Source organism: Anser brachyrhynchus (assembly GCF_964034855.1).
Source record: "Anser brachyrhynchus genome assembly, chromosome: 9".
NCBI lineage: Eukaryota > Metazoa > Chordata > Aves > Anseriformes > Anatidae > Anser > Anser brachyrhynchus.
Window position 1 is genome coordinate 27,009,887 of NC_137703.1, and position 26,447 is coordinate 27,036,333.

The window sequence follows — 26,447 nt, forward strand, 5'->3', positions numbered from 1 at the left end:
GCATCCCCAGTGGTGCTAGTGCACTCTCTGGACTCACTGCAGAGCATCCGCAGTGGTGCCAGTGCACTCTCTGAACTCACTGCACTGCATCCCCAGTGGTGCCAGTGCACTCTTTGGACTCACTGCAATGCATCCCCAGTGGTGCCAGTGTACTCTCTGGACTCACTGCAGTGCATCCAAAGTTGTGCCAGTGCACTCTCTGGAATCACTGCGCTGCATCCCCAGTGGTGCCAGTGCACTCTCTGAACTCACTGCAGTGCATCCCCAGTGGTGCCAGTGCACTCTCTGGAGTCATTGCAGTGCATCCCCAGTGGTGCCAGTGCACTCTCTGGAGTCACTGCAGTGCATCCCCAGTGGTGCCAGTGCACTCTCTGGACTCACTGCGCTGCATCCCCAGTGGTGCCAGTGCACTCTCTGGACTCACTGCGCTGCATCCCCAGTGGTGCTAGTGCACTCTCTGGACTCACTGCGCTGCATCCCCAGTGGTGCCAGTGTACTCTCTGGACTCACTGCAGTGCATCCCCAGTGGTGCCAGTGCACTCTCTGGACTCACTGCAGTGCATCCCCAGTGGTGCCTGTGCACTCTCTGGACTCACTGCGCTGCATCCCCAGAGGTGACAGTGCACTCTCTGGACTCACTGCACTGCATCCCCAGTGGTGCCAGTGCACTCTCTGGAGTCACTGCACTGCATCCCCAGTGGTGCCAGTGCACTCTCTGGACTCAATGCACTGCATCCCCAGTGGTGCCGCTGCACTCTCTGGACTCACCAGGGTGAATCACCAGTGGTGCCAGTGCACTCTCTGGACTCACTGCACTGCATTCGCAGTGGTGCCAGTGCACTCTCTGGACTCACTGCACTGCATCCCCAGTGGTGCCAGTGCACTCTCTGGACTCACTGCGCTGCATCCCCATTGGTGCCAGTGCACTCTCTGGACTCACTGCAGTGCATCCCCAGTGGTGCCAGCGCACTCTCTGGACTCACTGCACTGCATCCCCAGTGGTGCCAGTCCACTCTCTGGACTCACTGCACTGCATCCCCAGTGGTGCCAGTGCACTCTCTGGACTCACTGCACTGCATCCCCAGTGGTGCCAGTCCACTCTCTGGACTCACTGCAGTGCATCCCCAGTGGTGCCAGTGCACTCTCTGGAGGCACTGCACTGCATCCCCAGTGGTGCCAGTGCACTCTCTGGACTCACTGCAGTGCATCCCCAGTGGTGCCAATGCACTCTGTAGAGTCACTGCAGTGCATCCCCAGTGGTGCCAGTGCACTCTCTGGACTCACTGCAGTGCATCCCCAGTGGTGCCAGTGCACTCTCTGGACTCACTGCGCTGCATCCCCAGTGGTGCCAGTGCACTCTCTGGACTCACTGCAGTGCATCCCCAGTGTTGCCGGTCCACTCTCTGGACTCACTGCAGTGCATCCCCAGTGGTGCCAGTGCACTCTCTGGAGGCACTGCACTGCATCCCCAGTGGTGCCAGTGCACTCTCTGGACTCACTGCGCTGCATCCCCAGTGGTGCCAATGCACTCTGTAGAGTCACTGCAGTGCATCCCCAGGGGTGCCAGTGCACTCTCTGGACTCACTGCAGTGCATCCCCAGTGGTGCCAGTGCACTCTCTGGACTTACTGCAGTGCATCCCCAGTGGTGCCAGTCCACTCTCTGGACTCACTGCAGTGCATCCCCAGTGGTGCCAGTGCACTCTCTGGAGGCACTGCATTGCATCCCAAGTGGTGCCAGCGCACTCTCTGGACTCACTGCGCTGCATCCCCAGTGGTGCCAATGTACTCTGTAGAGTCACTGCAGTGCATCCCCAGTGGTGCCAGTGCACTCTCTGGACTCACTGCAGTGCATCCCCAGTGGTGCCAGTGCACTCTCTGGACTCACTGCAGTGCATCCCCAGTGGTGCCAGTGCACTCTCTGGACTCACTGCACTGCATCCCCAGTGGTGCCAGTGCACTCTCTGGACTCACTGCACTGCATCCCCAGTGGTGCCAGTGCACTCTCTGGACTCACTGCAGTGCATCCCCAGTGGTGCCAGCGCACTCTCTGGACTCACTGCACTGCATCCCCAGTGGTGCCAGTGCACTCTCTGGACTCACTGCAGTGCATCCCCAGTGGTGCCAGTGCACTCTCTGGACTCACTGCACTGCATCCCCAGTGGTGCCAGTCCACTCTCTGGACTCACTGCAGTGCATCCAGTGTGGTGCCAGTGCACTCTCTGGACTCACTGCACTGCATCCCCAGTGGTGCCAGTGCACTCTCTGGAGGCACTGCACTGCATCCCCAGGGGTGTCAGTGCACGCTCTGGACTCACTGCACTGCATCCCCAGTGGTGCTAGTGCACTCTCTGGACTCACTGCAGAGCATCCGCAGTGGTGCCAGTGCACTCTCTGAACTCACTGCGCTGCATCCCCAGTGGTGCCAGTGCACTCTCTGGACTCACTGCAATGCATCCCCAGTGGTGCCAGTGTACTCTCTGGACTCACTGCAGTGCATCCAAAGTTGTGCCAGTGCACTCTCTGGAATCACTGCGCTGCATCCCCAGTGGTGCCAGTGCACTCTCTGGACTCACTGCAGTGCATCCCCAGTGGTGCCAGTGCACTCTCTGGAGTCATTGCAGTGCATCCCCAGTGGTGCCAGTGCACTCTCTGGAGTCACTGCAGTGCATCCCCAGTGGTGCCAGTGCACTCTCTGGACTCACTGCGCTGCATCCCCAGTGGTGCCAGTGCACTCTCTGGACTCACTGCGCTGCATCCCCAGTGGTGCCAGTGCACTCTCTGGACTCACTGCGCTGCATCCCCAGTGGTGCCAGTGTACTCTCTGGACTCACTGCAGTGCATCCCCAGTGGTGCCAGTGCACTCTCTGGACTCACTGCAGTGCATCCCCAGTGGTGCCTGTGCACTCTCTGGACTCACTGCGCTGCATCCCCAGAGGTGACAGTGCACTCTCTGGACTCACTGCACTGCATCCCCAGTGGTGCCAGTGCACTCTCTGGACTCACTGCACTGCATCCCCAGTGGTGCCAGTGCACTCTCTGGACTCAATGCACTGCATCCCCAGTGGTGCTGCTGCACTCTCTGGACTCACCAGGGTGAATCACCAGTGGTGCCAGTGCACTCTCTGGACTCACTGCGCTGCATCCCCAGTGGTGCCAGTGTACTCTCTGGACTCACTGCAGTGCATCCCCAGTGGTGCCAGTGCACTCTCTGGACTCACTGCAGTGCATCCCCAGTGGTGCCTGTGCACTCTCTGGACTCACTGCGCTGCATCCCCAGAGGTGACAGTGCACTCTCTGGACTCACTGCACTGCATCCCCAGTGGTGCCAGTGCACTCTCTGGACTCACTGCACTGCATCCCCAGTGGTGCCAGTGCACTCTCTGGACTCAATGCACTGCATCCCCAGTGGTGCCGCTGCACTCTCTGGACTCACCAGGGTGAATCACTAGTGGTGCCAGTGCACTCTCTGGACTCACTGCACTGCATTCGCAGTGGTGCCAGTGCACTCTCTGGACTCACTGCACTGCATCCCCACTGGTGCCAGTGCACTCTCTGGACTCACTGCGCTGCATCCCCATTGGTGCCAGTGCACTCTCTGGACTCACTGCAGTGCATCCCCAGTGGTGCCAGCGCACTCTCTGGACTCACTGCACTGCATCCCCAGTGGTGCCAGTCCACTCTCTGGACTCACTGCACTGCATCCCCAGTGGTGCCAGTGCACTCTCTGGACTCACTGCACTGCATCCCCAGTGGTGCCAGTCCACTCTCTGGACTCACTGCAGTGCATCCCCAGTGGTGCCAGTGCACTCTCTGGAGGCACTGCAGTGCATCCCCAGTGGTGCCAGTGCACTCTCTGGAGTCACTGCAGTGCATCCCCAGTGGTGCCAATGCACTCTGTAGAGTCACTGCAGTGCATCCCCAGTGGTGCCAGTGCACTCTCTGGACTCACTGCAGTGCATCCCCAGTGGTGCCAGTGCACTCTCTGGACTCACTGCGCTGCATCCCCAGTGGTGCCAGTCCACTCTCTGGACTCACTGCAGTGCATCCCCAGTGTTGCCGGTCCACTCTCTGGACTCACTGCAGTGCATCCCCAGTGGTGCCAGTGCACTCTCTGGAGGCACTGCACTGCATCCCCAGTGGTGCCAGTGCACTCTCTGGACTCACTGCGCTGCATCCCCAGTGGTGCCAATGCACTCTGTAGAGTCACTGCAGTGCATCCCCAGTGGTGCCAGTGCACTCTCTGGACTCACTGCAGTGCATCCCCAGTGGTGCCAGTGCACTCTCTGGACTTACTGCAGTGCATCCCCAGTGGTGCCAGTCCACTCTCTGGACTCACTGCAGTGCATCCCCAGTGGTGCCAGTGCACTCTCTGGAGGCACTGCACTGCATCCCCAGTGGTGCCAGCGCACTCTCTGGACTCACTGCGCTGCATCCCCAGTGGTGCCAATGTACTCTGTAGAGTCACTGCAGTGCATCCCCAGTGGTGCCAGTCCACTCTCTGGACTCACTGCAGTGCATCCCCACTGGTGCCAGTGCACTCTCTGGACTCACTGCAGTGCATCCCCAGTGGTGACAGTGCACTCTCTGGACTCACTGCGCTGCATCCCCAGTGGTGCCAGTGCACTCTCTGGACTCACTGCGCTGCATCCCCAGTGGTGCCAGTGCACTCTCTGGACTCACTGCAGTGCATCCCCAGTGGTGCCAGCGCACTCTCTGGACTCACTGCACTGCATCCCCAGTGCTGCCAGTGCACTCTCTGGACTCACTGCAGTGCATCCCCAGTGGTGCCAGTGCACTCTCTGGACTCACTGTACTGCATCCCCAGTGGTGCCAGTCCACTCTCTGGACTCACTGCAGTGCATCCAGTGTGGTGCCAGTGCACTCTCTGGACTCACTGCACTGCATCCCCAGTGGTGCCAGTGCACTCTCTGGAGGCACTGCACTGCATCCCCAGGGGTGTCAGTGCACTCTCTGAACTCACTGCACTGCATAGCCAGTGGTGCCAGTGCACTCTCTGGACTCACTGCAATGCATCCCCAGTGGTGCCAGTGTACTCTCTTGACTCACTGCAGTGCATCCAAAGTTGTGCCAGTGCACTCTCTGGAATCACTGCGCTGCATCCCCAGTGGTGCCAGTGCACTCTCTGGACTCACTGCAGTGCATCCCCAGTGGTGCCAGTGCACTCTCTGGAGTCATTGCAGTGCATCCCCAGTGGTGCCAGTGCACTCTCTGGAGTCACTGCAGTGCATCCCCAGTGGTGCCAGTGCACTCTCTGGACTCACTGCGCTGCATCCCCAGTGGTGCCAGTGCACTCTCTGGACTCACTGCACTGCATCCCCAGTGGTGCCAGTGCACTCTCTGGACTCACTGCGCTGCATCCCCAGTGGTGCCAGTGTACTCTCTGGACTCACTGCAGTGCATCCCCAGTGGTGCCAGTGCACTCTCTGGACTCACTGCAGTGCATCCCCAGTGGTGCCTGTGCACTCTCTGGACTCAATGCGCTGCATCCCCAGAGGTGACAGTGCACTCTCTGGACTCAGTGCACTGCATCCCCAGTGGTGCCAGTGCACTCTCTGGACTCACTGCACTGCATCCCCAGTGGTGCCAGTGCACTCTCTGGACTCAATGCACTGCATCCCCAGTGGTGCCGCTGCACTCTCTGGACTCACCAGGGTGAATCACCAGTGGTGCCAGTGCACTCTCTGGACTCACTGCAGTGCATCCCCAGTGGTGCCAGTGTACTCTCTGGACTCACTGCACTGCATCCCCAGTGGTGCCAGTGCACTCTCTGGACTCACTGCACTGCATCCGCAGTGGTGCCAGTGCACTCTCTGGACTCACTGCACTGCATCCCCACTGGTGCCAGTGCACTCTCTGGACTCACTGCGCTGCATCCCCATTGGTGCCAGTGCACTCTCTGGACTCACTGCAGTGCATCCCCAGTGGTGCCAGCGCACTCTCTGCACTCACTGCACTGCATCCCCAGTGGTGCCATTCCACTCTCTGGACTCACTGCACTGCATCCCCAGTGGTGCCAGTGCACTCTCTGGACTCACTGCACTGCATCCCCAGTGGTGCAAGTCCACTCTCTGGACTCACTGCAGTGCATCCCCAGTGGTGCCAGTGCACTCTCTGGAGGCACTGCACTGCATCCCCAGTGGTGCCAGTGCACTCTCTGGAGTCACTGCAGTGCATCCCCAGTGGTGCCAATGCACTCTGTAGAGTCACTGCAGTGCATCCCCAGTGGTGCCAGTGCACTCTCTGGACTCACTGCAGTGCATCCCCAGTGGTGCCAGTGCACTCTCTGGACTCACTGCGCTGCATCCCCAGTGGTGCCAGTCCACTCTCTGGACTCACTGCAGTGCATCCCCAGTGTTGCCGGTCCACTCTCTGGACTCACTGCAGTGCATCCCCAGTGGTGCCAGTGCACTCTCTGGAGGCACTGCACTGCATCCCCAGTGGTGCCAGTGCACTCTCTGGACTCACTGCGCTGCATCCCCAGTGGTGCCAATGCACTCTGTAGAGTCACTGCAGTGCATCCCCAGTGGTGCCAGTGCACTCTCTGGACTCACTGCAGTGCATCCCCAGTGGTGCCAGTGCACTCTCTGGACTCACTGCAGTGCATCCCCAGTGGTGCCAGTCCACTCTCTGGACTCACTGCAGTGCATCCCCAGTGGTGCCAGTGCACTCTCTGGAGGCACTGCACTGCATCCCCAGTGGTGCCAGCGCACTCTCTGGACTCACTGCGCTGCATCCCCAGTGGTGCCAATGTACTCTGTAGAGTCACTGCAGTGCATCCCCAGTGGTGCCAGTGCACTCTCTGGACTCACTGCAGTGCATCCCCAGTGGTGACAGTGCACTCTCTGGACTCACTGCGCTGCATCCCCAGTGGTGCCAGTGCACTCTCTGGACTCACTGCACTGCATCCCCAGTGGTGCCAGTGCACTCTCTGGACTCACTGCAGTGCATCCCCAGTGGTGCCAGCGCACTCTCTGGACTCACTGCACTGCATCCCCAGTGGTGCCAGTGCACTCTCTGGACTCACTGCAGTGCATCCCCAGTGGTGCCTGTGCACTCTCTGGACTCACTGCACTGCATCCCCAGTGGTGCCAGTCCACTCTCTGGACTCACTGCAGTGCATCCCCAGTGGTGCCAGTGCACTCTCTGGAGTCACTGCACTGCATCCCCAGTGGTGCCAGTCCACTCTCTGGACTCACTGCAGTGCATCCAGTGTGGTGCCAGTGCACTCTCTGGACTCACTGCAGTGCATCCCCAGTGGTGCCAGTGCACTCTCTGGAGGCACTGCACTGCATCCCCAGTGGTGCCAGTGCACTCTCTGGACTCACTGCGCTGCATCCCCAGTGGTGCCAATGCACTCTGTAGAGTCACTGCACTGCATCCCCAGTGGTGCCAGTGCACTCTCTGGACTCACTGCAGTGCATCCCCAGTGGTGCCAGTGCACTCTCTGGACTTACTGCAGTGCATCCCCAGTGGTGCCAGTCCACTCTCTGGACTCACTGCAGTGCATCCCCAGTGGTGCCAGTGCACTCTCTGGAGGCACTGCACTGCATCCCCAGTGGTGCCAGCGCACTCTCTGGACTCACTGCACTGCATCCCCAGTGGTGCCAGTGCACTCTCTGGACTCACTGCAGTGCATCCCCAGTGGTGCCAGCGCACTCTCTGGACTCACTGCTCTGCATCCCCAGTGGTGCCAGTGCACTCTCTGGACTCACTGCAGTGCATCCCCAGTGGTGCCAGTGCACTCTCTGGACTCACTGCAGTGCATCCCCAGTGGTGCCAGTCCACTCTCTGGACTCACTGCAGTGCATCCCCAGTGGTGCCAGTGCACTCTCTGGACTCACTGCACTGCATCCCCAGAGGTGCCAGTCCACTCTCTGGACTCACTGCAGTGCATCCAGTGTGGTGCCAGTGCACTCTCTGGACTCACTGCACTGCATCCCCAGTGGTGCCAGTGCACTCTCTGGAGGCACTGCACTGCATCCCCAGTGGTGCCAGTCCACTCTCTGGACTCACTGCACTGCATCCCCAGTGGTGCTAGTGCACTCTCTGGACTCACTGCAGAGCATCCGCAGTGGTGCCAGTGCACTCTCTGAACTCACTGCACTGCATCCCCAGTGGTGCCAGTGCACTCTCTGGACTCACTGCAATGCATCCCCAGTGGTGCCAGTGTACTCTCTGGACTCACTGCAGTGCATCCAAAGTTGTGCCAGTGCACTCTCTGGAATCACTGCGCTGCATCCCCAGTGGTGCCAGTGCACTCTCTGGACTCACTGCAGTGCATCCCCAGTGGTGCCAGTGCACTCTCTGGAGTCATTGCAGTGCATCCCCAGTGGTGCCAGTGCACTCTCTGGAGTCACTGCAGTGCATCCCCAGTGGTGCCAGTGCACCTTCTGGACTCACTGCGCTGCATCCCCAGTGGTGCCAGTGCACTCTCTGGACTCACTGCGCTGCATCCCCAGTGGTGCCAGTGCACTCTCTGGACTCACTGCGCTGCATCCCCAGTGGTGCCAGTGTACTCTCTGGACTCACTGCAGTGCATCCCCAGTGGTGCCAGTGCACTCTCTGGACTCACTGCAGTGCATCCCCAGTGGTGCCTGTGCACTCTCTGGACTCACTGCACTGCATCCCCAGAGGTGACAGTGCACTCTCTGGACTCACTGCACTGCATCCCCAGTGGTGCCAGTGCACTCTCTGGACTCACTGCACTGCATCCCCAGTGGTGCCAGTGCACTCTCTGGACTCAATGCACTGCATCCCCACTGGTGCCAGTGCACTCTCTGGACTCACTGCAGTGCATCCCCAGTGGTGCCAGCGCACTCTCTGCACTCACTGCACTGCATCCCCAGTGGTGCCATTCCACTCTCTGGACTCACTGCACTGCATCCCCAGTGGTGCCAGTGCACTCTCTGGACTCACTGCACTGCATCCCCAGTGGTGCAAGTCCACTCTCTGGACTCACTGCAGTGCATCCCCAGTGGTGCCAGTGCACTCTCTGGAGGCACTGCACTGCATCCCCAGTGGTGCCAGTGCACTCTCTGGAGTCACTGCAGTGCATCCCCAGTGGTGCCAATGCACTCTGTAGAGTCACTGCAGTGCATCCCCAGTGGTGCCAGTGCACTCTCTGGACTCACTGCAGTGCATCCCCAGTGGTGCCAGTGCACTCTCTGGACTCACTGCGCTGCATCCCCAGTGGTGCCAGTCCACTCTCTGGACTCACTGCAGTGCATCCCCAGTGTTGCCGGTCCACTCTCTGGACTCACTGCAGTGCATCCCCAGTGGTGCCAGTGCACTCTCTGGAGGCACTGCACTGCATCCCCAGTGGTGCCAGTGCACTCTCTGGACTCACTGCGCTGCATCCCCAGTGGTGCCAATGCACTCTGTAGAGTCACTGCAGTGCATCCCCAGTGGTGCCAGTGCACTCTCTGGACTCACTGCAGTGCATCCCCAGTGGTGCCAGTGCACTCTCTGGACTCACTGCAGTGCATCCCCAGTGGTGCCAGTCCACTCTCTGGACTCACTGCAGTGCATCCCCAGTGGTGCCAGTGCACTCTCTGGAGGCACTGCACTGCATCCCCAGTGGTGCCAGCGCACTCTCTAGACTCACTGCGCTGCATCCCCAGTGGTGCCAATGTACTCTGTAGAGTCACTGCAGTGCATCCCAAGTACTGCCAGTGCACTCTCTGGACTCACTGCAGTGCATCCCCAGTGGTGACAGTGCACTCTCTGGACTCACTGCGCTGCATCCCCAGTGGTGCCAGTGCACTCTCTGGACTCACTGCACTGCATCCCCAGTGGTGCCAGTGCACTCTCTGGACTCACTGCAGTGCATCCCCAGTGGTGCCAGCGCACTCTCTGGACTCACTGCACTGCATCCCCACTGGTGCCAGTGCACTCTCTGGACTCACTGCAGTGCATCCCCAGTGGTGCCTGTGCACTCTCTGGACTCACTGCACTGCATCCCCAGTGGTGCCAGTCCACTCTCTGGTCTCACTGCAGTGCATCCCCAGTGGTGCCAGTGCACTCTCTGGACTCACTGCACTGCATCCCCAGTGGTGCCAGTCCACTCTCTGGACTCACTGCAGTGCATCCAGTGTGGTGCCAGTGAACTCTCTGGACTCACTGCAGTGCATCCCCAGTGGTGCCAGTGCACTCTCTGGAGGCACTGCACTGCATCCCCAGTGGTGCCAGTCCACTCTCTGGACTCACTGCACTGCATCCCCAGTGGTGCTAGTGCACTCTCTGGACTCACTGCAGAGCATCCGCAGTGGTGCCAGTGCACTCTCTGAACTCACTGCACTGCATCCGCAGTGGTGCCAGTGCACTCTCTGGACTCACTGCAATGCATCCCCAGTGGTGCCAGTGTACTCTCTGGACTCACTGCAGTGCATCCAAAGTTGTGCCAGTGCACTCTCTGGAATCACTGCGCTGCATCCCCAGTGGTGCCAGTGCACTCTCTGGACTCACTGCAGTGCATCCCCAGTGGTGCCAGTGCACTCTCTGGAGTCATTGCAGTGCATCCCCAGTGGTGCCAGTGCACTCTCTGGAGTCACTGCAGTGCATCCCCAGTGGTGCCAGTGCACTCTCTGGACTCACTGCGCTGCATCCCCAGTGGTGCCAGTGCACTCTCTGGACTCACTGCGCTGCATCCCCAGTGGTGCCAGTGCACTCTCTGGACTCACTGCGCTGCATCCCCAGTGGTGCCAGTGTACTCTCTGGACTCACTGCAGTGCATCCCCAGTGGTGCCAGTGCACTCTCTGGACTCACTGCAGTGCATCCCCAGTGGTGCTAGTGCACTCTCTGGACTCACTGCGCTGCATCCCCAGAGGTGACAGTGCACTCTCTGGACTCACTGCAGTGCATGCCCAGTGGTGCCAGTGCACTCTCTGGACTCACTGCAGTGCATCCCCAGTGGTGCCAGTGCACTCTCTGGAGTCACTGCACTGCATCCCCAGTGGTGCCAGTGCACTCTCTGGAGGCACTGCACTGCATCCCCAGTGGTGCCAGTGCACTCTCTGGACTCACTACACTGCATCCCCAGTGGTGCCAGTCCACTCTCTGGACTCACTGCAGTGCATCCAGTGTGGTGCCAGTGCACTCTCTGGACTCACTGCACTGCATCCGCAGTGGTGCCAGTGCACTCTCTGGAGGCACTGCACTGCATCCCCAGTGGTGCCAGTGCACTCTCTGGACTCACTGCACTGCATCCCCAGTGGTGCTAGTGCACTCTCTGGACTCACTGCAGAGCATCCGCAGTGGTGCCAGTGCACTCTCTGGACTCACTGCAGTGCATCCCCAGTGGTGCCAGTGTACTCTCTGGACTCACTGCAGTGCATCCAAAGTTGTGCCAGTGCACTCTCTGGAATCACTGCGCTGCATCCCCAGTGGTGCCAGTGCACTCTCTGGACTCACTGCAGTGCATCCCCAGTGGTGCCAGTGCACTCTCTGGACTCACTGCGCTGCATCCCCAGTGGTGCCAGTGCACTCTCTGGACTCACTGCGCTGCATCTCCAGTGGTGCCAGTGTACTCTCTGGACTCACTGCAGTGCATCCCCAGTGGTGCCAGTGCACTCTCTGGAGTCACTGCACTGCATCCCCAGTGGTGCCAGTGCACTCTCTGGACTCACTGCGCTGCATCCCCAGTGGTGCCAGTGCACTCTCTGGACTCACTGCGCTGCATCCCCAGTGGTGCCAGTGCACTCTCTGGACTCACTGCGCTGCATCCCCAGTGGTGCCAGTGTACTCTCTGGACTCACTGCAGTGCATCCCCAGTGGTGCCAGTGTACTCTCTGGACTAACTGCAGTGCATCCCCAGTGGTGCCAGTGCACTCTCTGGACTGACTGCGCTGCATCCCCAGAGGTGACAGTGCACTCTCTGGACTCACTGCACTGCATCCCCAGTGGTGCCAGTGCACTCTCTGGACTCACTGCACTGCATCCCCAGTGGTGCCAGTGCACTCTCTGGAGGCACTGCACTGCATCCCCAGTGGTGCCAGTGCACTCTCTGGACTCACTGCACTGCATCTCCTGTGGTGCCAGTGCACTCTCTGGACTCACTGCAGTGCATCCCCAGTGGTGCCAGTGCACTCTCTGGACTGACTGCGCTGCATCCCCAGAGGTGACAGTGCACTCTCTGGACTCACTGCACTGCATCCCCAGTGGTGCCAGTGCACTCTCTGGACTCACTGCAGTGCATCCCCAGTGGTGCCAGTGCACTCTCTGGAGGCACTGCAGTGCATCCCCAGTGGTGCCAGTGCACTCTCTGGACTCACTGCACTGCATCTCCTGTGGTGCCAGTGCACTCTCTGGACTCACTGCAGTGCATCCCCTGTGGTGCCAGTGCACTCTCTGGACTCACTGCGCTGCATCCCCTGTGGTGCCAGTGCACGCTCTGGAATCACTGCGCTGCATCCCCAGTGGTGCCAGAGCACTCTGTCGACTCACTGCGCTGCACCACCAGTGGTGCCAGTGCACTCTCTGGACTCACTGCAGTGCATCCCCAGTGGTGCCAGTGCACTCTCTGTACTCACCAGCGTGAATCCCCAGTGGTGCCAGTGCACTCTCCGGACTCACTGCACTGCATCCCCAGTGGTGCCAGTGCACTCTCTGGAGTCACTGCAGTGCATCCCCAGGGGTGCCAGTGCACTCTCTGGACTCACTGCACTGCATCCACAGGGGTGCCAGTGCACTCTCTGGACTCACTGCATTGCATCCCCAGTGGTGCCAGTGCACTCTCTGGACTCACCGGGGTGCATCCCCAGTGGTACCAGTGCACTCTCTGGACTCACTGCAGTGCTACCCCAGGGGTGCCACTGCACTCTCTGGACTCACTGCAGTGCATCCCCAGTGGTGACAGTGCACTCTCTGGACTCACCAGGGTGAATCCCCAGTGGTGCCAGTGCACTCTCTGGGCTCACTGCAGTGCATCCCAGGTGGTACCAGTGCACTCTCTGGGCTCACTGCAGTACATCCAGTGTGGTTCCAGTACACTCTCTGGACTCACTGCACTGCATCCCCAGTGGAGCCAGTGCACTCTCTGGACTCACTGCACTGCATCCCAAGGGGTGCCAGTGCACTCTCTGGAGTCACTGCACTGCATTCCCTGTGGTGCCAGTGCACTCTCTGGACTCACTGCACTGCATCCCCAGTGGTGCCAGTGCACTCTCTGGACTCACTGCGCTGCATCCCCAGTGCGGCCAGTGCACTCTCTGGACTCACTGCACTGCATCCCCAGTGGTGCCAGTGCACTCTCTGGACTCACTGCGCTGCATCCCCAGTGGTGCCAGCGCACTCTCTGGACTCACTGCACTGCATCCCCAGTGGTGCCAGTCCACTCTCTGGACTCACTGCAGTGCATCCCCAGTGGTGCCAGTGCACTCTCTGGACTCACTGCACTGCATCCCCAGTGGTGCCAGTCCACTCTCTGGACTCACTGCAGTGCATCCCCAGTGGTGCCAGTGCACTCTCTGGACTCACTGCACTGCATCCCCACTGGTGCCAGTGCACTCTCTGGACTCACTGCAGTGCATCCCCAGTGGTGCCAATGCACTCTGTAGAGTCACTGCAGTGCATCCCCAGTGGTGCCAGTGCACTCTCTGGACTCACTGCAGTGCATCCCCAGTGGTGCCAGTGCACTCTGTGGACTCACTGCGCTGCATCCCCAGTGGTGCCAGTCCGCTCTCTGGGCTCACTGCAGTGCATCCCCAGTGTTGCCGGTCCACTCTCTGGACTCACTGCAGTGCATCCCCAGTGGTGCCAGTGCACTCTCTGGAGGCACTGCACTGCATCCCCAGTGGTGCCAGTGCACTCTCTGGACTCACTGCGCTGCATCCCCAGTGGTGCCAATGCACTCTGTAGAGTCACTGCAGTGCATCCCCAGTGGTGCCAGTGCACTCTCTGGACTCACTGCACTGCATCCCCAGTGGTGCCAGTCCACTCTCTGGACTCACTGCAGTGCATCCCCAGTGGTGCCAGTGCACTCTCTGGAGGCACTGCACTGCATCCCCAGTGGTGCCAGCGCACTCTCTGGATTCACTGCGCTGCATCCCCAGTGGTGCCAATGTACTCTGTAGAGTCACTGCAGTGCATCCTCAGTACTGCCAGTGCACTCTCTGGACTCACTGCAGTGCATCCCCAGTGGTGCCAGTGCACTCTCTGGACTCACTGCAGTGCATCCCCAGTGGTGCCAGTGCACTCTCTGTACTCACCAGCGTGAATCCCCAGTGGTGCCAGTGCACTCTCTGGACTCACTGCAGTGCATCCCCAGTGGTGCCAGTGCACTCTCTGGAGTCACTGCAGTGCATCCCCAGGGGTGCCAGTGCACTCTCTGGACTCACTGCACTGCATCCCCAGGGGTGCCAGTGCACTCTCTAGACTCACTGCATTGCATCCCCAGTGGTGCCAGTGCACTCTCTGGACTCACCGGGGTGCATCCCCAGTGGTACCAGTGCACTCTCTGGACTCACTGCAGTGCATCCCCAGTGGTGACAGTGCACTCTCTGGACTCACCAGGGTGAATCCCCAGTGGTGCCAGTGCACTCTCTGGGCTCACTGCAGTGCATCCCAGGTGGTACCAGTGCACTCTCTGGGCTCACTGCAGTACATCCAGTGTGGTTCCAGTACACTCTCTGGACTCACTGCACTGCATGCCCAGTGGAGCCAGTGCACTCTCTGGACTCACTGAAATGGATCCCAAGGGGTGCCAGTGCACTCTCTGGAGTCACTGCACTGCATCCCCTGTGGTTCCAGTGTACTCTCTGGACTCACAGCACTGCATCCCCAGTGGTGCCAGTGCACTCTCTGGACTCACTGCGCTGCATCCCCAGTGCTGCCAGTGCACTCTCCGGACTCACTGCACTGCATCAGCAGTGGTGCCAGTGCACTCTCTGGACTCACTGCGCTGCATCCCCAGTGGTGCCAGAGCACTCTCTCGACTCACTGCGTTGCATCCCCAGTGGTGCCAGTGCACTCTCTGCACTCTCTGCGCTGCATCCCCAGTGGTGCCAGTGCATTCTCTAGACTCACTGCGCTGCATCCCCAGGGGTGCCAGTGCACTCTCTGGAGGAACTGCAGTGCATCCCCAGTGGTGCCTGTGCAGTCTCTGGACTCACTGCAGTGCATCACCTGTGGTGCCAGTGCACTCTCTGGACTCACTGCGCTGCATCCCCAGATGTGCCAGTGCACTATCTGGACTCACTGCAGTGCATCCGCAGTGGTGCCAGTGCAGTCTCTGGACTCACTGCACTGCATCCCCAGTGGTGACAGTGCGCTCTCTGGACTCACTGCGCTGCATCCGCAGTGGTGCCAGTGCACTCTCTGGACTCACTGCAGTGCATCCCCAGTGGTGCCTGTGCAGTCTCTGGACTCACTGCACTGCATCCCCAGTGGTGACAGTGCGCTCTCTGGACTCACTGCGCTGCATCCCCAGTGGTGCCAGTGCACTATCTGGACTCACTGCAGTGCATCCCCAGTGGTGCCAGTGCACTCTCTGGACTCACTGCAGTGCATCCCCAGTGGTGTCAGTGCACTCTCTGGACTCACTGCACTGCATCCCCAGTGGTGACAGTGCACTCTCTGGACTCACTGCGCTGCATCCCCAGATGTGCCAGTGCACTATCTGGACTCACTGCAGTGCATCCCCAGTGGTGCCTGTGCAGTCTCTGGACTCACTGCACTGCATCCCCAGTGGTGACAGTGCGCTCTCTGGACTCACTGCGCTGCATCCCCAGTGGTGCCAGTGCACTATCTGGACTCACTGCAGTGCATCCCCAGTGGTGCCAGTGCACTCTTTGGACTCACTGCAGTGCATCCCCAGTGGTGCCAGTGCACTCTCTGGACTCACTGCAGTGCATCCCCATTGGTGCCAGTGCACTCTCTGGACTCACTGCAGTGCATCCCCAGTGGTGCCAGTGCACTCTCTGGAGTCACTGCGCTGCATCCCCAGTGGTGCCAGTGCACTCTCTGCACTCACTGCACTGCATCCCCAGTGGTGCCAGTGCACTCTCTGGACTCAATGCAGTGCAACCCCAGTGGTGCCAGTGCACTCTCTGGAGGCACTGCACTGCATCCCCTGTGGTGCCAGTGCACTCTCTGGACTCACTGCAGTGCATCCCCAGTGGTGCCAATGCACTCTGTAGAGTCACTGCAGTGCATCCCCAGTGGTTCCAGTGCACTCTCTGGAGTCACTGCAGTGCATTCCCCAGTGGTGCCAGTACACTCTCTGGACTCACTGCACTGCATCCCCAGGGGTGCCAGTGCACTCTCTGGACTCACTGCACTGCATCCCCAGTGGTGCCAGTGCACTCTCTGGACTCACTGCACTGCATCCCCAGTGGTGCTAGTGCACTCTATGGACTCACTGTGCTGCATCCCCAGTGGTGCCAGTGCACTCTCTGGACTCACTGCACTGCATCCCCAGTGGTGCCAGTGCACTCTCTGAACTCACTGCACTGCATCCCCAGTGGTGCCAGTGCACTCTCTGCACTCACTGCAGTGCATCCCCAGTGGTGCCACTGCACTCTCTGGACTCAATGCACTGCATCCCCAGTGGTGCCAGTGCACTCTCTGGACTCGCTGCAGTGCATCCCCAGTGGTGCCAGTGCAGTCTCTGGACTCACTGCAGTGCATCCGCAGTGGTGCCAGTGCACTCTCTGGACTCACTGCACTGCATCCCCAGTGGTGCCAGTGCACTCTCTGGACTCACTGCGCTGCATCCCCAGTGGTGCCTGTGCACTCTCTGGACTCTCTGCGCTGCATCCCCAGTGGTGCCAGTGCACTCTCTGGACTCACTGCACTGCATCCCCAGTGGTGACAGTGCGCTCTCTGGACTCACTGCAGTGCATCCCCAGTGGTGCCAGTGCACTATCTGGACTCACTGCAGTGCATCCCCAGTGGTGCCAGTGCACTCTCTGGACTCACTGCAGTGCATCCCCATTGGTGCCAGTGCACTCTCTGGAGTCACTGCAGTGCATCCCCAGTGGTGCCAGTGCACTCTCTGGAGTCACTGCGCTGCATCCCCAGTGGTGCCAGTGCACTCTCTGCACTCACTGCACTGCATCCCCAGTGGTGCCAGTGCACTCTCTGGACTCACTGCAGTGCAACCCCAGTGGTGCCAGTGCACTCTCTGGAGGCACTGCACTGCATCCCCTGTGGTGCCAGTGCACTCTCTGGACTCACTGCAGTGCATCCCCAGTGGTGCCAACGCACTCTGTAGAGTCACTGCAGTGCATCCCCAGTGGTTCCAGTGCACTCTCTGGAGTCACTGCAGTGCATCCCCAGTGGTGCCAGTACACTCTCTGGAGTCACTGCACTGCATCCACTGTGGTGCCAGTGCACTCTCTGGACTCACTGCACTGCATCCCCAGTGGTGCCAGTGCACTCTCTGGACTCACTGCACTGCATCCCCAGTGGTGCTAGTGCACTCTATGGACTCACGGTGCTGCATCCCCAGTGGTGCCAGTGCACTCTCTGGACTCACTGCACTGCATCCCCAGTGGTGCCAGTGCACTCTCTGAACTCACTGCACTGCATCCCCAGTGGTGCCAGTGCACTCTCTGGACTCACTGCAGTGCATCCCCAGTGGTGCCAGTGTACTCTCTGGACTCACTGCAGTGCATCCCCAGTGGTGCCAGTGCACTCTCTGGAGTCATTGCAGTGCATCCCCAGTGGTGCCAGTGCACTCTCTGGACTCACTGCGCTGCATCCCCAGAGGTGACAGTGCACTCTCTGGACTCACTGCACTGCATCCCCTGTGGTGCCAGTGCACTCTCTGGACTCACTGCAGTGCATCCCCAGTGGTGCCAGTGCACTCTCTGGACTCACTGCGCTGCATCCCCAGTGGTGACAGTGCACTCTCTGGACTCACTGCGCTGCATCCCCAGTGGTGCCAGTGCACTCTCTGGACTCACTGCGCTGCATCCCCAGAGGTGACAGTGCACTCTCTGGACTCACTGCACTGCATCCCCTGTGGTGCCAGTGCACTCTCTGGAGTCACTGCACTGCATCCACTGTGGTGCCAGTGCACTCTCTGGACTCACTGCACTGCATCCCCAGTGGTGCCAGTGCACTCTCTGGACTCACTGCACTGCATCCCCAGTGGTGCTAGTGCACTCTATGGACTCACTGTGCTGAATCCCCAGTGGTGCCAGTGCACTCTCTGGACTCACTGCACTGCATCCCCAGTGGTGCCAGTGCACTCTCTGAACTCACTGCACTGCATCCCCAGTGGTGCCAGTGCACTCTCTGGACTCACTGCAGTGCATCCCCAGTGGTGCCAGTGTACTCTCTGGACTCACTGCAGTGCATCCAAAGTTGTGCCAGTGCACTCTCTGGAATCACTGCGCTGCATCCCCAGTGGTGCCAGTGCACTCTCTGGACTCACTGCAGTGCATCCCCAGTGGTGCCAGTGCACTCTCTGGAGTCATTGCAGTGCATCCCCAGTGGTGCCAGTGCACTCTCTGGACTCACTGCAGTGCATCCCCAGTGGTGCCAGTGCACTCTCTGGACTCACTGCGCTGCATCCCCAGTGGTGACAGTGCACTCTCTGGACTCACTGCGCTGCATCCCCAGTGGTGCCAGTGCACTCTCTGGACTCACTGCGCTGCATCCCCAGAGGTGACAGTGCACTCTCTGGACTCACTGCACTGCATCCCCTGTGGTGCCAGTGCACTCTCTGGACTCACTGCAGTGCATCCCCAGTGGTGCCAGTGCACTCTCTGGACTCACTGCACTGCATCCCCAGTGGTGCTAGTGCACTCTATGGACTCACTGTGCTGCATCCCCAGTGGTGCCAGTGCACTCTCTGGACTCACTGCACTGCATCGCCAGTGGTGCCAGTGCACTCTCTGAACTCACTGCACTGCATCCCCAGTGGTGCCAGTGCACTCTCTGCACTCACTGCAGTGCATCGCCAGTGGTGCCAGTGCACTCTCTGGACTCAATGCACTGCATCCCCAGTGGTGCCAGTGCACTCTCTGGACTCGCTGCACTGCATCCCCAGTGGTGCCAGTGCAGTCTCTGGACTCACTGCAGTGCATCCACAGTGGTGCCAGTGCACTCTCTGGACTCACTGCACTGCATCCCCAGTGGTGCCAGTGCACTCTCTGGACTCACTGCGCTGCATCCCCAGTGGTGCCTGTGCACTCTCTGGACTCTCTGCGCTGCATCCCCAGTGGTGACAGTGCACTCTCTGGACTCACTGCACTGCATCCCCAGTGGTGACAGTGCGCTCTCTGGACTCACTGCAGTGCAACCCCAGTGGTTCCAGTGCACTCTCTGGAGGCACTGCACTGCATCCCCTGTGGTGCCAATGCACTCTCTGGACTCACTGCGCTGCATCCCCAGTGGTGCCTGTGCACTCTCTGGACTCTCTGCGCTGCATCCCCAGTGGTGCCAGTGCACTCTCTGGACTCACTGCACTGCATCCCCAGTGGTGACAGTGCGCTCTCTGGACTCACTGCAGTGCAACCCCAGTGGTGCCAGTGCACTCTCTGGACTCACTGCACTGCATCCCCAGTGGTGCCAGTGCACTCTCTGGACTCACTGCGCTGCATCCCCAGTGGTGCCTGTGCACTCTCTGGACTCTCTGCGCTGCATCCCCAGTGGTGCCAGTGCACTCTCTGGACTCTCTGCGCTGCATCCCCAGTGGTGCCAGTGCACTATCTGGACTCACTGCAGTGCATCCCCAGTGGTGACAGTGCACTCTCTGGACTCACTGCAGTGCATCCCCATTGGTGCCAGTGCACTCTCTGGAGTCACTGCAGTGCATCCCCATTGGTGCCAGTGCACTCTCTGCAGTCACTGCAGTGCATCCCCAGTGGTGCCAGTGCACTCTCTGGACTCACTGCACTGCATCCCCAGTGGTGCCAGTGCACTCTCTGGACTCACTGCAGTGCAACCCCAGTGGTGCCAGTGCACTCTCTGGAGGCACTGCACTGCATCCCCTGTGGTGCCAATGCACTCTGTAGAGTCACTGCAGTGCATCCCCAGTGGTTCCAGTGCACTCTCTGGAGTCACTGCAGTGCATCCCCAGTGGTGCCAGTACACTCTATGGAGTCACTGCACTGCATCCACTGTGGTGCCAGTGCACTCTCTGGACTCACTGCACTGCATCCCCAGTGGTGCCAGTGCACTCTCTGGACTCACTGCACTGCATCCCCAGTGGTGCTAGTGCACTCTATGGACTCACTGTGCTGCATCCCCAGTGGTGCCAGTGCACTCTCTGGACTCACTGCACTGCATCCCCAGTGGTGCCAGTGCACTCTCTGAACTCACTGCACTGCATCCCCAGTGGTGCCAGTGCACTCTCTGGACTCACTGCAGTGCATCCCCAGTGGTGCCAGTGTGCTCTCTGGACTCACTGCAGTGCATCCAAAGTTGTGCCAGTGCACTCTCTGGAATCACTGCGCTGCATCCCCAGTGGTGCCAGTGCACTCTCTGGACTCACTGCAGTGCATCCCCAGTGGTGCCAGTGCACTCTCTGGAGTCATTGCAGTGCATCCCCAGTGGTGCCAGTGCACTCTCTGGACTCACTGCAGTGCATCCCCAGTGGTGCCAGTGCACTCTCTGGACTCACTGCGCTGCATCCCCAGTGGTGACAGTGCACTCTCTGGACTCACTGCGCTGCATCCCCAGTGGTGCCAGTGCACTCTCTGGACTCACTGCGCTGCATCCCCAGAGGTGACAGTGCACTCTCTGGACTCACTGCACTGCATCCCCTGTGGTGCCAGTGCACTCTCTGGACTCACTGCAGTGCATCCCCAGTGGTGCCTGTGCAGTCTCTGGACTCACTACAGTGCATCCCCTGTGGTGCCAGTGCAGTCTCTGGACTCACTGCGCTGCATCCCCAGTGGTGCCAGTGCACTCTCTGGACTCACTGCGCTGCATCCCCAGTGGTGCCAGAGCACTCTGTCGACTCACTGCGCTGCACCACCAGTGGTGCCAGTGCACTCTCTGCACTCACTGCGCTGCATCCCCAGTGGTGCCAGTGCACTCTCTGGACTCACTGCACTGCATCCCCAGTGGTGCCTGTGCACTCTCTGGACTCACTGCACTGCATCCCCAGTGGTTCCAGTGCACTCTCTGGACTCACTGCAGTGCATCCCCAGTGGTGCCAGTGTAGTCTCTGGATTCACTGCAGTGCCTCACCAGTGGGGCCAGTGCACTCTATGGACTCACTGCACTGCATTCTCTGTGGTGCCAGTGCACTCTCTGGACTCACTGCACTGCATCCCCAGTGGTGCCAGTGCACTCTCTGGACTCACTGCACTGCATCCCCAGTGGTGCCAGTGCACTCTCTGGACTCACTGCGCTGCATCCCCAGTGGTGCCAGAGCACTCTCTCGACTCACTGCGTTGCATCCCCAGTGGTGCCAGTGCACTCTCTGGACTCACTGCAGTGCATCCCCAGTGGTGCCAGTGCACTCTCTGGACTCACTGCACTGCATCCCCAGGGGTGCCAGTGCACTCTCTGGACTCACCGGGGTGCATCCCCAGTGGTACCAGTGCACTCTCTGGACTCACTGCAGTGCATACCCAGGGGTGCCAGTGCACTCTCTGGACTCACTGCAGTGCATCCCCAGTGGTGCCAGTGCACTCTCTGGACTCACAAGGGTGAATCCCCAGTGGTGCCAGTGCACTCTCTGGGCTCACTGCAGTGCATCCCAGGTGGTACCAGTGCACTCTCTGGGCTCACTGCAGTACATCCAGTGTGGTTCCAGTACACTCTCTGGACTCACTGCAGTGCATCCCCAGTGCTGCCAGTGCACTCTCTGGATTCACTGCAGTGCCTCACCAGTGGTGCCAGTGCTCTCTCTGGAGTCACTGCAGTGCATCCCCAGTGGTGCCAGTGCACTCTCTGGACTCAATGCACTGCATCCCCAGTGGTGCCAGTGCACTCTCTGGACTCACTGCGCTGCATCCCCAGTGGTGCCAGAGCACTCTGTCGACTCACTGCGCTGCACCACCAGTGGTGCCAGTGCACTCTCTGCACTCACTGCGCTGCATCCCCAGTGGTGCCAGTGCACTCTCTGGACTCACTGCACTGCATCCCCAGTGGTGCCTGTGCACTCTCTGGACTCACTGCACTGCATCCCCAGTGGTTCCAGTGCACTCTCTGGACTCACTGCAGTGCATCCCCAGTGGTGCCAGTGTAGTCTCTGGATTCACTGCAGAGCCTCACCAGTGGGGCCAGTGCACTCTATGGACTCACTGCACTGCATTCTCTGTGGTGCCAGTGCACTCTCTGGACTCACTGCACTGCATCCCCAGTGGTGCCAGTGCACTCTCTGGACTCACTGAAGTGCATCCCAGGTGGTACCAGTGCACTCTCTGGGCTCACTGCAGTACATCCAGTGTGGTTCCAGTATACTCTCTGGACTCACTGCAGTGCATCCCCAGTGCTGCCAGTGCACTCTCTGGATTCACTGCAGTGCCTCACCAGTGGTGCCAGTGCATTCTCTGGAGTCACTGCAGTGCATCCCCAGTGGTGCCAGTGCACTCTCTGGACTCAATGCACTGCATCCCCAGTGGTGCCAGTGCACTCTCTGGACTCGCTGCACTGCATCCCCAGTGGTGCCAGTGCAGTCTCTGGACTCACTGCAGTGCATCCCCAGTGGTGCCTGTCCACTCTCTGGACTCACTGCACTGCATCCCCAGTGGTGCCAGTGCACTCTCTGGACTCCCTGCGCTGCATCCCCTGTGGTGCCTGTGCACTCTCTGGACTCTCTGCGCTGCATCCACAGTGGTGACAGTGCACTCTCTCGACTCACTGCACTGCATCCCCAGTGGTGCCAGTGCGCTCTCTGGACTCACTGCGCTGCATCCCCAGTGGTGCCAGTGCACTATCTGGACTCACTGCACTGTATCCCCAGTGGTGCCAGTGCACTCTCTGGACTCACTGCAGTGCATCCCCAGTGGTGCCAGTGCACTCTCTGGACTCACTGCACTGCATCCCAAGGGGTGCCAGTGCACTCTCTGGACTCACTGCAGTGCATCCCCAGTGGTGCCAGTGCACTCTCTGGACTCACTGCACTGCATCCCCACTGGTGCCAGTGCACTCTCTGGACTCACTGCAGTGCAACCCCAGTGGTGCCAGTGCACTCTCTGGAGGCACTGCACTGCATCCCCTGTGGTGCCAGTGCACTCTCTGGACTCACTGCAGTGCATCCCCAGTGGTGCCAGTACACTCTCTGGAGTCACTGCACTGCATCCAGTGTGGTGCCAGTGCACTCTCTGGACTCACTGCACTGCATCCCCAGTGGTGCCAGTGCACTCTCTGGACTCACTGCACTGCATCCCCAGTGGTGCTAGTGCACTCTATGGACTCAATGTGCTGCATCCCCAGTGGTGCCAGTGCACTCTCTGGACTCACTGCACTGCATCCCCAGTGGTGCCAGTGCACTCTCTGAACTCACTGCACTGCATCCCCAGTGGTGCCAGTGCACTCTCTGGACTCACTGCAATGCATCCCCAGTGGTGCCAGTGCACTCTCTGGAGGCACTGCACTGCATCCCCAGTGGTGCCAGTGCACTCTCTGGACTCACTGCACTGCATCCCCATTGGTGACAGTGCACTCTCTGGACTCAATGCAGTGCCTCACCAGTGGGGCCAGTGCACTCTATGGACTCACTGCACTGCATTCCCTGTGGTGCCAGTGCACTCTCTGGACTCACTGCACTGCATCCCCAGTGGTGCCAGTGCACTCTCGGGACTCACTGCACTGCATCCCCAGTGGTGCCGCTGCACTCTCTGGACTCACCAGGGTGAATCCCCAGTGGTGCCAGTGCACTCTCTGGACTCACTGCAATGCATCCCCAGTGGTGCCAGTGCACTCTCTGGACTCACTGCACTGCATCCCCAGTGGTGCCTGTGCACTCTCTGGACTCACTGCACTGCATCCCCAGTGGTTCCAGTGCACTCTCTGGACTCACTGCAGTGCATCCCCAGTGGTGCCAGTGTAGTCTCTGGATTCACTGCAGTGCCTCACCAGTGGGGCCAGTGCACTCTATGGACTCACTGCACTGCATTCTCTGTGGTGCCAGTGCACTCTCTGGACTCACTGCACTGCATCCCCAGTGGTGCCAGTGCACTCTCTGGACTCACTGCACTGCATCCCCAGTGGTGCCAGTGCACTCTCTGGACTCACTGCGCTGCATCCCCAGTGGTGCCAGAGCACTCTCTCGACTCACTGCGTTGCATCCCCAGTGGTGCCAGTGCACTCTCTGGACTCACTGCAGTGCATCCCCAGGGGTGCCAGTGCACTCTCTGGACTCACTGCACTGCATCCCCAGGGGTGCCAGTGCACTCTCTGGACTCACCGGGGTGCATCCCCAGTGGTACCAGTGCACTCTCTGGACTCACTGCAGTGCATACCCAGGGGTGCCAGTGCACTCTCTGGACTCCCTGCAGTGCATCCCCAGTGGTGCCAGTGCACTCTCTGGACTCACCAGGGTGAATCCCCAGTGGTGCCAGTGCACTCTCTGGGCTCACTGCAGTGCATCCCAGGTGGTACCAGTGCACTCTCTGGGCTCACTGCAGTACATCCAGTGTGGTTCCAGTACACTCTCTGGACTCACTGCAGTGCATCCCCAGTGCTGCCAGTGCACTCTCTGGATTCACTGCAGTGCCTCACCAGTGGTGCCAGTGCTCTCTCTGGAGTCACTGCAGTGCATCCCCAGTGGTGCCAGTGCACTCTCTGGACTCAATGCACTGCATCCGCAGTGGTGCCAGTGCACTCTCTGGACTCACTGCGCTGCATCCCCAGTGGTGCCAGAGCACTCTGTCGACTCACTGCGCTGCACCACCAGTGGTGCCAGTGCACTCTCTGCACTCACTGCGCTGCATCCCCAGTGGTGCCAGTGCACTCTCTGGACTCACTGCACTGCATCCCCAGTGGTGCCTGTGCACTCTCTGGACTCACTGCACTGCATCCCCAGTGGTTCCAGTGCACTCTCTGGACTCACTGCAGTGCATCCCCAGTGGTGCCAGTGTAGTCTCTGGATTCACTGCAGAGCCTCACCAGTGGGGCCAGTGCACTCTATGGACTCACTGCACTGCATTCTCTGTGGTGCCAGTGCACTCTCTGGACTCACTGCACTGCATCCCCAGTGGTGCCAGTGCACTCTCTGGACTCACTGAAGTGCATCCCCAGTGGTGCCAGTGCACTCTCTGGACTCACTGCGCTGCATCCCCAGTGGTGCCAGAGCACTCTCTCGACTCACTGCGTTGCATCCCCAGTGGTGCCAGTGCACTCTCTGGACTCACTGCAGTGCATCCCCAGGGGTGCCAGTGCACTCTCTGGACTCACTGCACTGCATCCCCAGGGGTGCCAGTGCAGTCTCTGGACTCACTGCATTGCATCCCCAGTGGTGCCAGTGCACTCTCTGGACTCACCGGGGTGCATCCCCAGTGGTACCAGTGCACTCTCTGGACTCACTGCAGTGCATACCCAGGGGTGCCAGTGCACTCTCTGGACTCACTGCAGTGCATCCCCAGTGGTGCCAGTGCACTCTCTGGACTCACCAGGGTGAATCCCCAGTGGTGCCAGTGCACTCTCTGGGCTCACTGCAGTGCATCCCAGGTGGTACCAGTGCACTCTCTGGGCTCACTGCAGTACATCCAGTGTGGTTCCAGTACACTCTCTGGACTCACTGCAGTGCATCCCCAGTGCTGCCAGTGCACTCTCTGGATTCACTGCAGTGCCTCACCAGTGGTGCCAGTGCACTCTCTGGAGTCACTGCAGTGCATCCCCAGTGGTGCCAGTGCACTCTCTGGACTCAATGCACTGCATCCACAGTGGTGCCAGTGCACTCTCTGGACTCGCTGCACTGCATCCCCAGTGGTGCCAGTGCAGTCTCTGGACTCACTGCAGTGCATCCCCAGTGGTGCCAGTCCACTCTCTGGACTCACTGCACTGCATCCCCAGTGGTGCCAGTGCACTCTCTGGACTCACTGCGCTGCATCCCCAGTGGTGCCTGTGCACTCTCTGGACTCTCTGCGCTGCATCCCCAGTGGTGACAGTGCACTCTCTCGACTCACTGCACTGCATCCCCAGTGGTGCCAGTGCGCTCTCTGGACTCACTGCGCTGCATCCCCAGTGGTGCCAGTGCACTATCTGGACTCACTGCACTGTATCCCCAGTGGTGCCAGTGCACTCTCTGGACTCACTGCAGTGCATCCCCAGTGGTGCCAGTGCACTCTCTGGACTCACTGCACTGCATCCCAAGGGGTGCCAGTGCACTCTCTGGACTCACTGCAGTGCATCCCCAGTGGTGCCAGTGCACTCTCTGGACTCACTGCACTGCATCCCCACTGGTGCCAGTGCACTCTCTGGACTCACTGCAGTGCAACCCCAGTGGTGCCAGTGCACTCTCTGGAGGCACTGCACTGCATCCCCTGTGGTGCCAGTGCACTCTCTGGACTCACTGCAGTG